Here is a 9462-nt window from a genome sequence, read left to right on the forward strand (position 1 = left end):
TAAAAAAAAATTAATTAGAATATAAAATTAAAAGAAAATTAATAATTTAACGAATATGAGATTCGTGTACATTAGGAATTTCATGCAAAATCATTGTGCAATAGATGAAAAAAAACTCAAAATTGAACAAAATGTCACGTGAAACTCAAGATTGGTGTGGGACAATACTATTTAACAATACTATTGTGTGTATTGGACTTGATGGATATCAATCGAATGCCTATAAATACATGCAACTAGAAAACATTTGGATCACACAAAACTCCAGGAGCTATAACACATCAAAAGGTTATAAACCAAATCTGCTAAAGAAATGTCTTCTCAAATTTCTACAAATCCTGTTTCAACTCATGGTGATAACAGCGAAAATCGCCATTTTGGTAAAGTTTAATCCTCACTTTTGGGGGGATATTTTCCTCTCTTGTCCTTTTGAAATGTTATGTATGAAAACTTCTTTCAATTTGTGTATTTATGTGAGGTCGGACATTATTATTCACAGCCTTTTAATTTGTCATATTGTTGGCAAAATTTTTTATTTTCTTTATGATTTCTACTACTTCCTCATTTTTATCTTATCACTTATGTTCTCTCTAATTTCTATGAACAGTATTGAGGAACTTCTTTTTGGTTTCTTGTGATCTTAAATTCAAATTGGATCATTCCACCTATAGTTAATTGATTTTATGTTAGATGCTTAACATGATATCAGAATCCATTTTCTATTTTGTCTTTTTTTCCCTGTTACTCATACATGTTACCACATTTTCAAGTTTATTGCCAATAACTGATTGGTTTAAGGTGAATGCTTAACAATTTTCAATTTTTTTGGTAACACAATAAGTTTTTAAAATTAATTGAAAGGTTTTCACACTTCAATAGGATATGGATGCTAGAACTCAACTACAGTATGAAGAATTGAAGCAAGAGGTGAGGAGAATGTTGGCCACAATTTTGGATGAACCATCCCAAAAATTGCACCTAATTGATGTAGTCCAACACTTAGGTGTGGCTTACCATTTTGAGAAAGAGATAGAAGATGCCTTACAACATACATATCATGTTGATTGCAATGATATTGAGAGTGATGATGATGATGATCTCTGCACTATATTTGTTCGATTTCGTTTGGTAAGATAGCATGGCTTCAATGGTCATTGCGATATGCCTTAATCTTCAATGAATCAATTTCTCCAAAAAAATCTCAATTATAAGGCTAATTGATGCTGTTAATCACTATATTCAGATGAAACATGAGATTTAATCTCTCTAGTATAATTTATAAAAATGTAGTTCCTTATTGAATTGATTTGATAGTTCTAATTCAATCATTAATTCCATTGAAATTCGTCAATCAAGTTTACTAACGTGTCCGTTGACTTGCTGACGTGGTGATTGAGCAAAGTCATTCAACAAGTTGAAAGATGAGAAGGGAAACTTCAAGGAATCCTTGATTGGTGACATGAAAGGCTTGCTAGAATCATAAGAAGCTGCACACCTTCGAGTCCATGGAGAAAATATCCTTGAAGAAGCTCTTGCTTTCACCACCTCTCATCTAAAATTGGTAGAAACCATGGTAGACTATCCTCTCTCGAAGCAGGTTGCCAATGCTCTAAACTGATCCCTTCGCAAGAGCTTGCCAAGGTTGGTTGCTAGAAGCTACATTTCCATATATGAAGGATATGGAACCGAAGATGAAAATTTATTGAAATTTGCAAAGTTAGATTTCAATATGGTACAACACTTGCACAAGAAGGAAATAAGTGAGATATATAGGTAATTAATCGTGGCATATATTTACTAATATAATTTCTTTTATTTTTTATAATACGATCGAATCTGAAGGTATTCTCAAGTTTTATTTGGGTCTAACTTTTTTTTTTTCGGGTGCACTAAGTGGTAGATGCAACTGATAAGTCTAGAAAACAAGAAAATTTGAAGAAAAATTTTCATGAACATCTCCAAAATATTTTTGGATACTCCCAAAATTTTTTCTTAAACATATCTTTCTTAATTCCGTAACCACTTTACTCAGTGCCATTATTCAATACTCAACCATAAGCACAGTCAGCCAACATCCAGCATCTAATAGACACTTACTGCAATTAGTGGATATCCCGAAAAAATCCTAAATACACCATTGGGTGCGTTCCGCTTGTTGATTTTACGCTATAATTGTGCTAATTAATTTGATACCTTATTTCTGTTGGTGGAAAGGCTTAGATGTTGCAACAAATTTTCCTTTTATACGAGATAGATTGGTGAAGTGTTACTTGTGGATGGCGGGAGTGTACTTCGAACCCCATTACTCCCTTGCTAGAATAGTCATGACAAAATTTTTAGCCTTGACATCAATTTTGGATGATATATATGATGCATATGGCACACATGAAGAGATTGAAATCTTTACAAAAGCAATTTACAGGTTATTCAAAGCATACCCACCTTTGCTTCAAATTATTGGAAGTAAAATTTGACTGAATTATAGGCATAACCATTTGAATTGGATGACTTGTAGTAGGGATATCAACTGCTTTGATCAACTTCCGGATTACATGAAATTGTGCTATAGTGAACTTTTAAATGTTTATAAAGAAATGAAGGATTTGATGGTTGAGCAAGGAAAATTATACCGCGTTCAACTTACAAAAGAAGCTGTATATATGATCTATATTTTTCTTGAACACTATATTTTGCAATCATCATCAACTATATGAATTTTATGTGTTAGCTGATTTTTGTTATTATTTTTTTGTTCATTAGATGAAACAACAATGTCAAGCCTATTATGTTGAGGCGAAATGGCTCCATGAAAATCACACACCAACTCTGGAGGAGTATATGTCTATTTCATTAATTACTTGTACTTATCAAATGCTGACAATTGCATATTTTTTTGGCTTGGAAGATACCATAACAAAAGAGACCTTCATTTGGGCATTTAATGACCCAAAGGTTCTTAGAGCTTCAAAAATTATCTGCAGGCTGATGGATGATAATGTTAGCCACAAGGTAATCATTATTAATTAGTTCATCTATCAAAAAACTGAAATCAGCAAACAATTTATACTTTGTTCGTAGAAAGTTGGTAGAATGTTGGACTTTTAATTCTAGTGATCAGGATTCAAATCCTAACAATCTCAAGTACCAAAAGAGTTGAAATCAAGATAATTTGCCACAAAGAGCTATATTGGTATATGGCAAAGTTGGTTAAAAAACCAATAGAAAAACTTATTATCTCTTTTAATTATTTGTTGTGAATAAGAAATTTTCATTGTAATTGCAGAAACGAAATTTCTTTATTGCAAGATTAGCTCAAAATTTTACTTATTGTAATTTTTATTAAAAAAATATGTGCTTGTAGTTCAAGCAAGAGAGAGGGCATATTCACTTGACCGCTGAGTGTTACATGAAACAATATGGGTATCAGAGCCAAGTGGCACATAATGAGTTTAACAAGCAAATCAAGGATGCTTGGAAGGATATAAATGAAAAGTTCTTGAAACCAACAGCAGTGCTAGTGGCAGCTTTCAGTCGTATTCTCAACCTTACAAGGGTTATTGATCTCTTTTATAAGGCCGAAGACACATATACACATGGTGGTGGAGAGGCAAAAACTAGCATCAATTCCTTGTTGATTGATCCAATCCCAAATTGATTGTAGAATGAAAAAAAAAAAAAAATTAGAGCTACATCTTAACGAGGGGTAACAAATAATTATCGAATATGTCAACAAATGAATCTTTTCTGCTTGGCAACCTGTTTCCAGGTTGAATGCTTGAAGTTGTAGCTAATTCCCTCGTATTTCTGTTATTGTGTTTTTGTTGTCATGTGGTAATTGGCTCATTTAAGATTTTTTTTTTGTTTTGCTTTGGGTTTTGTTGATCTTCCCTTTGATCTCTTAATGGGCTAAGCTTGAGTTTTTTAGGTGTTTATTATGTATTATCCCTCTCGTATTAATAAAACTTTATGCCTTTTAAAAAAAATAAAGTAAAAAAATCTAGTAACTATTTGCTTTAAAAGAATAAAGATTGCCAATATTCTTATATAAATGTGAATAAGTTATTCTCATCTTAAAAAAAATAGATTTTATAATTTTAGATATAAAACGATAATACGAAATGAAAATGATAAAAAAATAGTTTAAAATTGATAAAAATCATATATGAATTTAATAAAAATAAAAAATATTACATTCTGATATATCGACATAAATTTTAATACAATAATTTTTATTTTTTATACGTTTTTAACACAAAGCAGATATGATATGAATATATGATTCGATAAGTCTAAAAAATATAAATTTATTCATTTTCTTTTATTTTCTATTATTCAGATTGATTTTTTTTAAAATTTTATTCAACATTATAAAATTTTCTGTTATTCAGAATGATTTTTAAATTTTCTATTATTCAATTTTTAAATTCGATAAGTCTAAGATATGATACGAATATATAATTCGACATAAATTTAGAATGATTTGAAAATTTTATTCTAGATGCAATTAAGCTAAACTTGAATAAATCTGACATTATTATCCTATTTTTTTAGAATTGATTGATATTTTGAAAATTTTATTCTAGATGCAATTAAGCTAAACTTGAATATGTCCCACATTGTTATCCTATTTCTTTAGAATTGATCGATATTTTGAAAATTTTATTCAAGATGCAATTAAGCTAAACTTGAATAAGTCTGACATTATTATCTTATATTTTTTGAATTGATTGATCTTTTGAAAATTTTATTCAAGATGCTATTAAGCTAAACTTGAATAAGCGCGACATTGTTATCCTATTTTTCTAGAATTGATTGATTTTTTGAAAATTTTATTTTAGATGCAATTAAGCTAAACTTGAATAAGTCTGAAATTGTTAAAAATATTAAAAATTTTATTTTATAATAATATTTTAATATTTTTTGTTAATTAAATAATATATCACATTAAGTTAAGCTGATCTTGAAATTAAATATTCGGGTTTGACGAACTGCCAGGCCATGGATACTTTTAAAATTGAATAGCCTAAATGTTACATCTCTACTTTTGTTTGTCTCTTGTGAGTAAAAACTTTTTTTTATCCAACTAGAATCAATTAAAGGCCTTATCTTATACGAAAATTTCAAGTTTTGGATTGAATTGATGGGTTTTGAATAGTCTCTGATGAGTTGTAATATTTGAATTTAGAGGTCTATTGAGTCTAATTACGACTATTTTAGCATTATGTTATGATTAAAAAAAAATAGATGGAAAGAAGTATTTTTAAAAAGTGTGATTAAAAATTTTAATTGTTTAGTATTGCTATGAAAAAATGCTGAGAAATTGAAGTATTTAAAAAGATATATATAATAAAATATTAAAAAAATCGGAATAATAAAATAATTTTTTTATCTCTTACGTATTTTTTTACCAAAAAATACTTTTTGAGAAGTATTTTGATTTGGGTTGGAAAATTAAGCTTTTAAACTAAAATTTTTTTTTTTTTTTTTTTGTTGTTTAGCATTGCATTTAGATCAAAAGCAGCTTTTGAACACAAAAAACTACTTTAAGCAACAATATTAAACAAGACCTTAGTTTAATTTCTTAATTGATTGGTCAAGTTATGTGGAGACTTATACTCAACTTGTGAGGGATTGTCTACTTTAACTCGAAAGTTTTACGATTTTGTTTAACAAAAAAGTCTCATAAGTTGAAGATGGTATAAACACTTATATTTCAAAATCAACTCTAGCATATAGCCGATGTGGGATTCATGACTCCTCTTTAGGATCATGACATATTCTTCCATTCAACGAAGGCCTACCATTTATGATACCACATCACTAGTATTCTAGAATTGACTCCGTTGCCAAATATCATGGTTTACATCAATTTGTAAGGTGTGTGATTGCTGTGCCTTCAATTCCATATTGCAATAATGAGAAGATATAATATAATATATATGTAAAGATTTAAACTTATACTTGTGAGGCACCTTTTATGGAATAAATCATGAGATTTTCGGATTAAAGCGGATAATATCTCACAAGTTGGATGGGAGATTCTACAAATGGTATCAAAGCGATCATCTATCAGATGAAAGCTAAGTGTTATACCATGAGAGCCACCTTTAGAATCTTACAAGTTAAGTGCTACATGATGGGAGCCATATTGAGAATCCCATCGTCTGATGTGATCTTGGTTTTATGGTTTTATGTGTGCTTTGCATTAGGTTTGATATGGACGTCAAGCTTTAATAAGAGAAGATTGTGATGCCCCCAATCTTACGTTGAAAGAATGTGAGGATATGATATGATATGATATATATATATATATATATATAAACTTATATTTGTGAGTTATTTTTTATAAAACAAAATTGTATGACTTTCGGATAAAAATAAACAATATCTTGCAACTTAGATGTAGGTTTTCACAAATAAAATTTTAACATAATAGTGGGGCCAAGACAAATGAATTGGGGCCATCAAATTTGCCTTTCTTTTTGGCATCATTCTTGAGACTTTGATGGAAGATTTGATAGAAAAGAGATTTATTTCTCTTTCCAAATGTGTTTTTTTTTTTTTGTTTTACACTTCTTAGCAACCAATAAAAATTTTATTCACAAGAAGATTATTACCCCAAGAAGAAACATCAAGTCGACCAAATATGCCATCTTAGAGTAGCCTATAGATACTTAGGCCCTAAATCAAATTTGAGATCCAAATTTATTAATTTTGGATTTTTTTATTATGTAATTTAATATGATATTAAATATAAAAATTTGCACTTATGAGATATTGTTTGTTTTGATAAAAAGATTTCATGATTTTATTTTACAAAAAAGATATCTTATAAGTATGAGTTTAACTCTTGATTTACATATAACAGTAAATCAACCAAATATGATGTGGGATTGAGGTATCATAAACTTTATCATTAAAGCTTGACATTCTCATTAACATTATAAGAAAATGACGTATTAGCGGCAGTTTTGTAGCGGCCATTCACTTACAAATGCTATTAGCTTCCGTGGTTTTATAAAATTTAAGGTGTTTATTATCAAAACGTCACTAAATATTCAAATAGCAATGTTGTTACTTATAAACAACACCCAAGACTTGATATCAGCGGCGTTTCTTTACTAAAATGCCTTGAATAATCCTCCCTTAAAAATTTTAGTGAATACTAAAAGCATATTTTTGACAGACAACGTCTTCAATAATAATCTATGAAAAAATTGTATGAGATTATTGAAGGCGTTTTATACAAGAAACGCGTTTAATAATTAGAGCAAAAAATTCCACACGAAAAGTCATTTTTGTTAGAAAACGCCTTTAATAAATATCATATCAAAATGTTTCGATCATACGGATGTTAACTATAAGGTTGTAGGTTCGATCCCTCCCTTTAGCTTTTTTTGGGTTTTTCTAGAGATTATTTGCAATTGATTATTGTAGGCGCTTTCTTGGCAAAAAATGCCTTCACCAATTGCTTTAAAAAATTTTGCAGAGAATATTAAAGGCATTTTTCGTAGAGAAACACCTTTAATTATCGATAGGAAAAATATGGAGCCGATTCTTGAAGGCATTTTTGGTCGAACTCACCTCTATACTCTAATCAATAAATTTTTGTTGTGATTATTAAATGCGATTTTTGTCAAAAATGCCATCAATAATCCATAGCCAAAAGTTTGAACCAATGATTGAATGTGTTTTTAGCTTAAAATGCCTTTAATATTCTAGACAAAACTTTTAATGGTTGGATTATTGAAGGCAGTTATATCCATAAATGCCTTTAATAAAAATTTGTTAAGGATTATTCAAGGCGTTACCCGTAGGAAAACGTTTTGCATAATCCATTCGATTATAGTTGGTATTATTGAAAGTGTTTTTTTAAAACGCCTTCAATAATTTATATAAAAAAGACTCGACGGATTCTTGAAGGCATTTTTTTGCCCAAAATGCCTTTAATATTCCACACAATAAATTTTTGATGGGATTATTAAATGTGGTTTTGGTAAAAAGCGCCATTAATATTCCAGACGATAAATTTTGATGGTCGAATTATTAAAGGCAGTTATATCTAGAAATGCCTTCAATAACATTTTGTGAGGGATTATTAAAGGCATTGCCCATAAGAAAATGCCCTTCATAATCCATTCGATTAATTTTTAGTTAGTTTTATTAAAGGCATTTTTTTAAAAATGCCTTCAATAATCCATACAAAAAAGGCACGACAGATCCTTGAAGGTTTTTTTTTTCCCAAAATGCCTTTAATATTCTATACAATTAATTTTTGGAGTGATTATCGAAGGCAGTTTTGGTTAAAAATGCCTTCAAAGTTTTTTGTTATGGATTATTCAAGGTGTTTGCTTACTAAAAATGCCTTCAATAATTTGATAAAAAAAAACATATTTGATATTGTATATGTCAAGTCATTGTAGGTTTATGCCCAGAAAACGTTTGCTTTCAGTTGTATATTAATGCCCGAAAAATATTTGGTTTTTATATGTGATTCTACGAATTATATTTTGGAATTTACATAATGAATTTTGTTGTATTTCAATAAATTGACCACACATCCAAAATTAAAACTGATAATGATGCCGTATTAATATACTTTTCTGCAATAATCATACTCAATAATTTATTAAGTACACATAGTGTATTCATATTAAGTATAATAATAATATTAAACCAATACCCTAATGTACCAACTTAAAGTTTCCATTCAACATGGCATGTTCAAAACATTATAACACTTTGTTCCTTATATATTTACATTCAACCAACAATATCTAACTTGAAGGTTTATCAACATTGATAAATGATAATATATAATCACACCATTCTTTACGGACTTCATCCACTTCCTTTTTCGTGAAGCTTTCTTAACTTTTCCACTAAAAAAAAAAATCAGAAGTAAATGCTAAGAAATGAGAATATAATGTACCTTTTTATTTTTTTGAAGATATAACGAGTTTATGAGATTTATACTAACCTTGAATGGTATGATCATAAAATCATGTAACACTATCTCCTGCATAAAATGAAAGATATAATATCCACATTCAGTATTACTAGATTAACGAGATACCTGAAAATTAAATTGAGTGGGTTTAAGAAATATTTATCTATACAAACTTAGCATAAAAGAATATATTTCACATTTACCAGTAATGACACTCATTTCAGTTTCTTTATCTTATTGAATGCAGATATTACCCTAAATTGAAAAGAAAAAAATTACTTAATATATAAATAAAATTACTTATGAAGAAATAGAAGATATATAATATAATAAAGTGTAATACTTTTTTACAAAAGTTTAAATATCGGTGTTAGGCATCGCTATTGGATTAACTGAATTAAGTAAGTATGGTGTTAAGGATTTGGTGTTAATCACAATAAGCACCCAATGATGACTGTAAAATAATAATAATGATATACTCATATTACACATCAGATCAGATTTGGGTAAGG

At 28.8% G+C, this 9462-nt stretch overlaps 1 pseudogene; it reads left to right on the forward strand.

The window, feature by feature from the left end:
* The first annotated feature begins 313 nt into the window (after window positions 1-313).
* On the forward strand, window positions 314-3705 carry LOC111288566 ((+)-delta-cadinene synthase isozyme A-like; annotated as a pseudogene).
* The last annotated feature ends 5757 nt before the right edge of the window (window positions 3706-9462 follow it).

This window comes from Durio zibethinus, chromosome 4, assembly GCF_047325235.1.
Source record: "Durio zibethinus cultivar Kanyao isolate XHJ-2024 chromosome 4, ASM4732523v1, whole genome shotgun sequence".
NCBI lineage: Eukaryota > Viridiplantae > Streptophyta > Magnoliopsida > Malvales > Malvaceae > Durio > Durio zibethinus.